A 7,500-nucleotide genomic window follows, 5' to 3' on the forward strand; every position below is an offset into this window, starting at 1 on the left:
ATATATATATATATATATAATATCAAGGGTAATGAGAAATATTAGAAATTTCTACTACCAGTGGCCTAGCGTGTAGAAATTTAGTCCATAGACTATATATTATTCATATAAATACAATGTACATTTAAATACATAAGAGGTATCCATCACAGGATTCCTTGCCCGCTAGAAAGAACAGTTAAGTTCCAAACCACTATTAGGGACAAAACTTCGAAGAGAACGAAAAATAAAACCATTTTCCATCTAGCTTCTGGACCGATGGTTTCTGACTTATTTTAGCAAATAAAATAATTTGCCAGACGAAGTCTTCTTCAGCAGGTCTTCAAGAAGACACAGGCTGTATGACATATCGCAACACTCTTGGTGACGTCACAGCACCGATTCTGTTCACAACACTTGCTAACCCAAAAACTTCAACATGACACAAATAATTATCCCAAGAAATATACCTAATCCGTTTCCTCCCAAACAGAAAACAAAAATATAAACTGACAATAAAAAAAAAGACAGACAAAATCTCATGTTTCGAAAATAGATATTTAAGTTTTCATTTTTGTTTTCGTTTTTTTTTTCTTTGTTTATTCTTTGTTTTAGTATTTTGGTAAAGTTGGAGCGAAAGAGAAAAGAGTAGCTTTTCAAAAGTTACGCATCTGAATTCAATCAGCGATTTTTCGTCCTCAAGATTTGCATTCCTGTTTAATATACGGCCAAAATACTTGAAAGAAGTTTTACCATTTTAATTCATTTATTAAACAACAAGAACTTAACTGCCAATTCCCAATGGCTTTAATTCTTAGGTGTTGTAGACTACATGCTGCATTGAGTCTTTTCAATGTGTTAAGGATAAAGTTGAATGTAGCTACATCACCATTCCTATTTCTTGACCCCTATTATTTCCTTCTGCCGCTCTAAATTATAGTAGGCTTTAAGTAGTTTCCCCTCTAAATTCATTCTGCTACAATAATAGCAAAGAGAAGCAATGTAATTATTTTAGTCTCTAGTACTGATACAAAATTTGCTAAAAAATTATAATGTTGTATCCTTGAAACGGCCGTATTGCACAGATTCCTGGAATCCTTGCTACTTATTTGCTTTACACACACACACACACACACACACACACACACACACACATATATATATATATATAAATATATATATATATATATATATATATATATATATATATATATATATATATATATATATATATATGCCCTCTCATATATACTCACATGCATATATGCACAACATACAGACATATAGATGCACATACATTGATATGTATATCCCAGCAGCCCTTGCTGTTGACGTCACCCAAAGTGAACAATATCATCGTTAACGGCAACGTGACCACAGTCCAATGACTCGAACTAGTACAAGGATAAAAGGATATATATATATATATATATATATATATATATATAAACAGAAACACAAGGGAACAAACGAAAATTTCAATCACAAAATGGGATGTTGCTAATTTGTCGTCAGTTATCGCCTAAAAGATCCTTACAATTTCACACTTTTAATGAGTGTATTCTTCCTTTTTGGCGGCATCAACAATGAGACCTCCCGGGAATAGCGAGCGAATGCGAGGGACATTGAGGAAAACAAGAACGATACAAATGTTCTTAGAAAATAAAGTAAATTAATATACATTATAGAAACAAAATTAGGTCACGCGGCTCCAAGACGAAACGAATGTGTGGGTAACGCACTGGAACGAGAATGTCCTATAGGACTGGAAACGGTAGAGAGGACAGGTGGGAAAACAGAACGAAAGGTGAAGAAATAAACCATGCTGGAAGTAGACAGAAACGTGACGTATCGGGTCAACGGTCAGGCGAAAAAGGAAATGGAGGAGGAGAGATGAGAATGGTCACAGGTCACGTGGTAGTGAGAGGAGAGAGAGAAAGGGGGGTTGGAGGGTAGTTGGAAAGAGAGCAACAGAGAGGAAAGCTGTTGGGAGACGGAAGGAGAGAAGGAGAGAGAGAGAGAAAGAGAGAAGAAGGCAAAAGAGAGAAAAAGTGATACATACATACATACATACATACATACACTGGAAAAATTAGGGTTCTCAAAATCTGAAAGAAAAAGGCTGATTAGAAGACTACAGATTCAAGCCATCAATGGAACTGTAAAGATATGTAAAACTTTCCAAAAATTTAGCACATAAATACATATGCATGCATCTAGACATAAAAACGCATCCATAAAACAAACATACAAATCTGCGCATACACTAACACCAAATACTGCACACACACACATATGCACAAATACCTAGATGATGTTGATAAAAGTTCCAATGAAGGAGCCTTGAATCTATGTTAGAGTCCGGCTCTTTCTCTATGGACAAGAAATACAGAAATGAAACTGATTGATATACATACATACATACATACATACATACATACATACATACATACATACATACATACGCGTATTCATATACAAATATATACATTTATATTTACTTTCGGACTGCACGTAAAGCAAACCAACAAGAATTGAATATTTGACTCTCGTTCGTTCAGTTCATTGCTTCTACGATGCTTTCTCTCATCACAACATTAACTATTCTGTACTTTGTGACCTTCAATCCTACACATTCCTTACGCCGATGACACCATATCTACCCTCCTCCCCTCCTATTTGAGACAGCTTTTTTATGCTTGTTGTGTCAACATCTGGTGCGACAGCGTGTCTTTTTATAAGTGTAAGATTTGAACCTATTTTACAATGTGACCTTTACAAATCCATTATACATGACCTCTGATCAGTCATCAAAGATTTTAATGAAACTAACATATAACAATGAGTATTCCGTACTCATAAAAACGATACTGTTTCAAAGTTCGAAGTTAGATAAATCCTACATTTAGAACTGCTATTAAATTCTTTTGAAGAACCCTTTATTTCCCGCAAATGCAAGGTTTTCTTACAAAGTTTGGGTTTTCATGACACGAATGTTATTTTGTTTTCGTGTAGTTACTAAACGCTTATAGGAGACAAATGCGCCATGTCGTGAACGACAGCTTAAGAATTTGATCGGCGCCTCTAAAGCAAATAGAAATTACAAATTATGACATTTACAGAAAAGTGAGCGCTTACATTGTTTGATCAACTAAATCCATTTAATTACTGGAGGGATATATGTTGGTAAATACTTAAATCAACCAAAACAAGGGCGAGAGCTTAAAACTGAGATAATTTTGATGATAGAATTACGAACCGAAATCCCATTTAAATCAAATTGCAGACAGATCGAAATGGCAAAAAGTAGAACAATCTGATCTTTGAAGAAGACAGTGACAACATTGGACATACTCGTTCTCATTGAAGCTCTTCAGTAAAGTATAATCATTCACGTGTCCCTCAGACCGATAGATAAAAATGAATATTTAGACATTGCAGAGTACAGTAATCACTCACCATATCGCGGTTCACCTATCTCGCACTCAGTACAACGCGGATCTTTCTCCCTAATATATGTAAATTTATATCACGGGTTTCTGCGGCTGATAGGTATTTATATTTTCTTAGATTGTAATTATTTCTGTAGTTTTATTTCACGCCTAAAAATTAATAAATAAAAATACAGTGCAATACTGCACTGTATAACGCATTAATTGAAATATATCAAAACAAATACGTAGTGTGCCTTAGATGAGTACACAAAGAATCACACATGCTGTATGGAAATCGAAACTCGAGAGGCGAGTGTATGGTGCTGTCTTGCATCTATAATAAAATAAATATATACAAACTATTAAAATAATTTTTTTTAAATATACAGTACAGTACTGCTTCTACTCTGCGGATTTTCCCCTATCGAGTGGGGTCTTGGAACGTAACACCCGTTATAGTCGAGGGATTAGTGTATAAGTACATTTACTAGTATGATGATACATGCCTACGTGAGAGCTTCTTCCTGTAGGAGAGCTTCACAAGTGAGACTATATTTAATAATGTAACCTTAGAGGAGGGTTTGTTTTCTTCATTGTTGTATCGAGTGGTCGATCGATTCCTTTAAGTTTTTCTTTTACTTCATTGATATAAGAGGCAAAATAAGCAATTAGTAAGATTGGTAAGACACTGAAATTCGTTTTAGAATTATTGACCGTACGAAATTCTAAATCTGTCATCTTGGCTTGGAGATATATGTATATATATATATATATATATAATACTATATTAATTATTATATACATAATTATAACAAGGGATTGGCAATATACCTCTCTTCACTTATAGAGTTTTATTGAAATCCAATTAGCCTATAATTGAACTGGATGTTCGTTTAACATGTATGCAAAGTTTTGTCAAGATCGGTTCACTAGTGTAGGCAGCAAGATGGTAACAGTCAGATCGACAGACAGAAATTGCTATTTATGTATAAGATATATGCATATATGTACGTACGAATGTAAGTTTCTTTTGTTTTTAAACATTTAAATTCTTTCCTTGAAGAAGGAGCTGGTTTCAAACAAAAATACGAAGCTCCATCATTGGAAGGTAGATAATGAAAACAACGTCACATTTTAAACCTGAGGAAAGTCTTGCATAGTTTTACCGTTCCGCTTACAGATTGTATTTATAATGTGCGAATCTGTTGGTTGATTTCTTTTCATGAAAATCCAAGTCTATCCACACGGACAGTCGGGTATTTACTTAGAAAACCAAGTACTCCAATTGTTATTGGTTTAAATATAAATTTGTAATCCGGATATTGAAGCCTGAGGTCTTGAAGTAGTTATCTTCTTTCTCTTTGATTTTCAAAGAGATCTTGTATATATGTATGTATGTATGTATGTATGTATGTATATAAGAAGGTCATTGATAAAGTTCGTGAAAAACTGATTGTCAATTTATGTCGTGGATTCAGAAAGACATTTATCTTGATCAAACGTTCCTATAACATTTGAGAATGTCGGCAGCGTGTCGAAACTGTTCTGCATACCAATCGGATAATTTCAGGTCATTTATAGAGAAACTATGTGACAGACTGGTGCTTCCTTCTTCCGGTAAGTCAGCTATGTATCCTCCTTATTTCCTAAATAAAAAGGAATGTATACATGTTTATCTGAATGTTTGTACGTATGTGTATGCTTATATATATATATATATATATATATATATATGCACACATATATATACATATATATATATATACACACACACACACACACACACACATATATATGTGTGTGTGTGTGTGTGTGTGTGTGTGTGTATTTGATTGCATGTAGGCATGTGTTTGTATATGTGTACATATGTATGTATATGCATGTACGTATATGCGTATGTAAGCATGTATGTATGTACGTATATACACATATAAATAGTATATATATATATATATATATATATATATATATATATATGCGTATATATATATTTACATATACATATGCATATATGGTTACAGGTCGTCACCAACAGTAAACAACATGAAATACGAAAACAAATGAGTTCAATATGCAAACAACGAAAGAAACAAATGGAAAACAGGACAAGTAACACAAAGAACGACCTTTCACCAGTTGTCGGCTGTCTATCTACTCCTCATTTCGAGCATTGAACGACAATATGTGTCTTCGAAGACAGTTGCTCCCAGGAGTACCAACGAGAGAGAGAAACGAAGAAAGAGGAGGAGAGAAAGATAGAAACGGTGAAGGGGAAAAAAGGGATTTAGAGAAAAGGATGAGAGAGAAAATGATGGGGGATATATATTGAGAAAAAAGGTCACCTGAATTTTGGAAAAAAACCTGTTTTATTTATTCATTATCGTTAGCGATTTCGTTCGTTTCTCGAACATGTCAAATAGAATTTTGTGAATGTACAAATAGCTTGTTCGTGTATATAAAACCGATGTTTTGGGGGGTTTTGTTTCGAAGAGGAGAACATTGTTTTTGGTTTTTTTTTTTTTTGGTGGATGAGGTTCCATGACAATGGGGATAGATAGATAGAAATATAGGTAGGTAGATAGACTGATAGATAGATAGAGAGAGGAGAGAGAGAGAGAGGGAGAGAGAGAGGAGAAGGGAATCACTTTTCTATTCACCACTCTATTCATTCATTTAATCATTTACCATTGTATTGAAATGGGTTTAAGGATGCTGACCTCTTCAAGAAAACAAAAATGTGCGGTGTGGTCATCACTGAAGGTCTTTTTTCTTTCTTTCTCTTTTCCCTCTTCTACCCTTCTTTCTTTTTCTTTTTTCTTTTTGTCTCCTCTTTCCTTCTTTTTTCCTCTCTCTTTTTCTCCTCTTTCAGTTATATTTAGAATACAAAACGTACTGTCTCCGTTTCTCTTTCAAACATTCAATTTTGGAGAGAAGTTTTTGATGAAATGTTGTTCTGAATATTTACAGAGATGAGCATTATGTTTCCAATATTTGAGTTATATTGTAGAATACAAAATATACTGTCTCGGCTTTTCTTTCAAACATTTAAGTTTGGAGAGAATTTTTTGATGAAACGTAGTTCCATTGCTTTTCGATATTGCGGATCTTTCCGTTTACATTTGTAAAAGGGGAAAATTTTGAATTTTCCGTCACTGCATATTTCCAGATGCTTACTTAATGGAAACTTGCGTAATTCTTCTTGCCGGATATGCTGCCTGTGGATTCTTGCTCGTTGGCAGAGGGAATTATTCGTTTCGGCAATGTAATTTTCTTTGCAGTTTGGGCAGGTAATGCAGTATATGAGGTTTTGTGTTTTGCAGTTCATATCTGCATTTATTTTGAAAAGGAATCCGCTCTTGAATTTTATGTGGGAACCACTTTCTAAGTATTTAAAGTTGTTGTTATTGTTGTTGTTGTTGTTGTTGTTGTTGTTGCATGTTCCATATCTCCTATCTCCACATTTTTTTACTAAGAATTTTGATTCATTCTCTGATTTGAATTCTGCCCTTGTGAGGTGTTTTTTAAGATTTTTTGGTTGGTGTCTGCTATTCCGTGTCTATATACCCGTCTAAATATTTGTCCTTTCCCTTGTAGGGGGGTGAAGTGGAATTTATTTCTGACAATTGATTCATCATTTGGATCCTTATTGCTGACGAATTCTAAAAGTCGGAGGTGGCGGTAGAAGTGTTCAATATCACATTTCAGTTCAATGAGATTAGGGGTGGGTGTCGGGGTAAACTTGAAACCTTTTAATTGGAGATTCATCTCATTCTCGTTGAGGTTCCTATTTGACAAATTTATGATCTTTGGGTCTATATATTGTGTGTGTTCATTTAAATTTTGTGTATTATCGGGAATTGTATTACCATATCTCCATTTTCTGATCTCGGTGGTCTGGTTTCCATGTAGGCGGGAGGAAGGTTCGTGTCCTTTCTGTGAATTCCGTTTGTTATATGATTTGTTTTCTTCCCATCTTCCATGCTTTTTTCGCCATTCAGGATATATGGGATTTTTGGTCGTAAATCGTGGGTTGCTCGTGTTATCATGATTATTACTCCTATTATAGTACCTGTGCTGTCTGCATTTT

This window comes from Octopus bimaculoides, chromosome 5 (assembly GCF_001194135.2).
Source record: "Octopus bimaculoides isolate UCB-OBI-ISO-001 chromosome 5, ASM119413v2, whole genome shotgun sequence".
Taxonomy (NCBI): domain Eukaryota; kingdom Metazoa; phylum Mollusca; class Cephalopoda; order Octopoda; family Octopodidae; genus Octopus; species Octopus bimaculoides.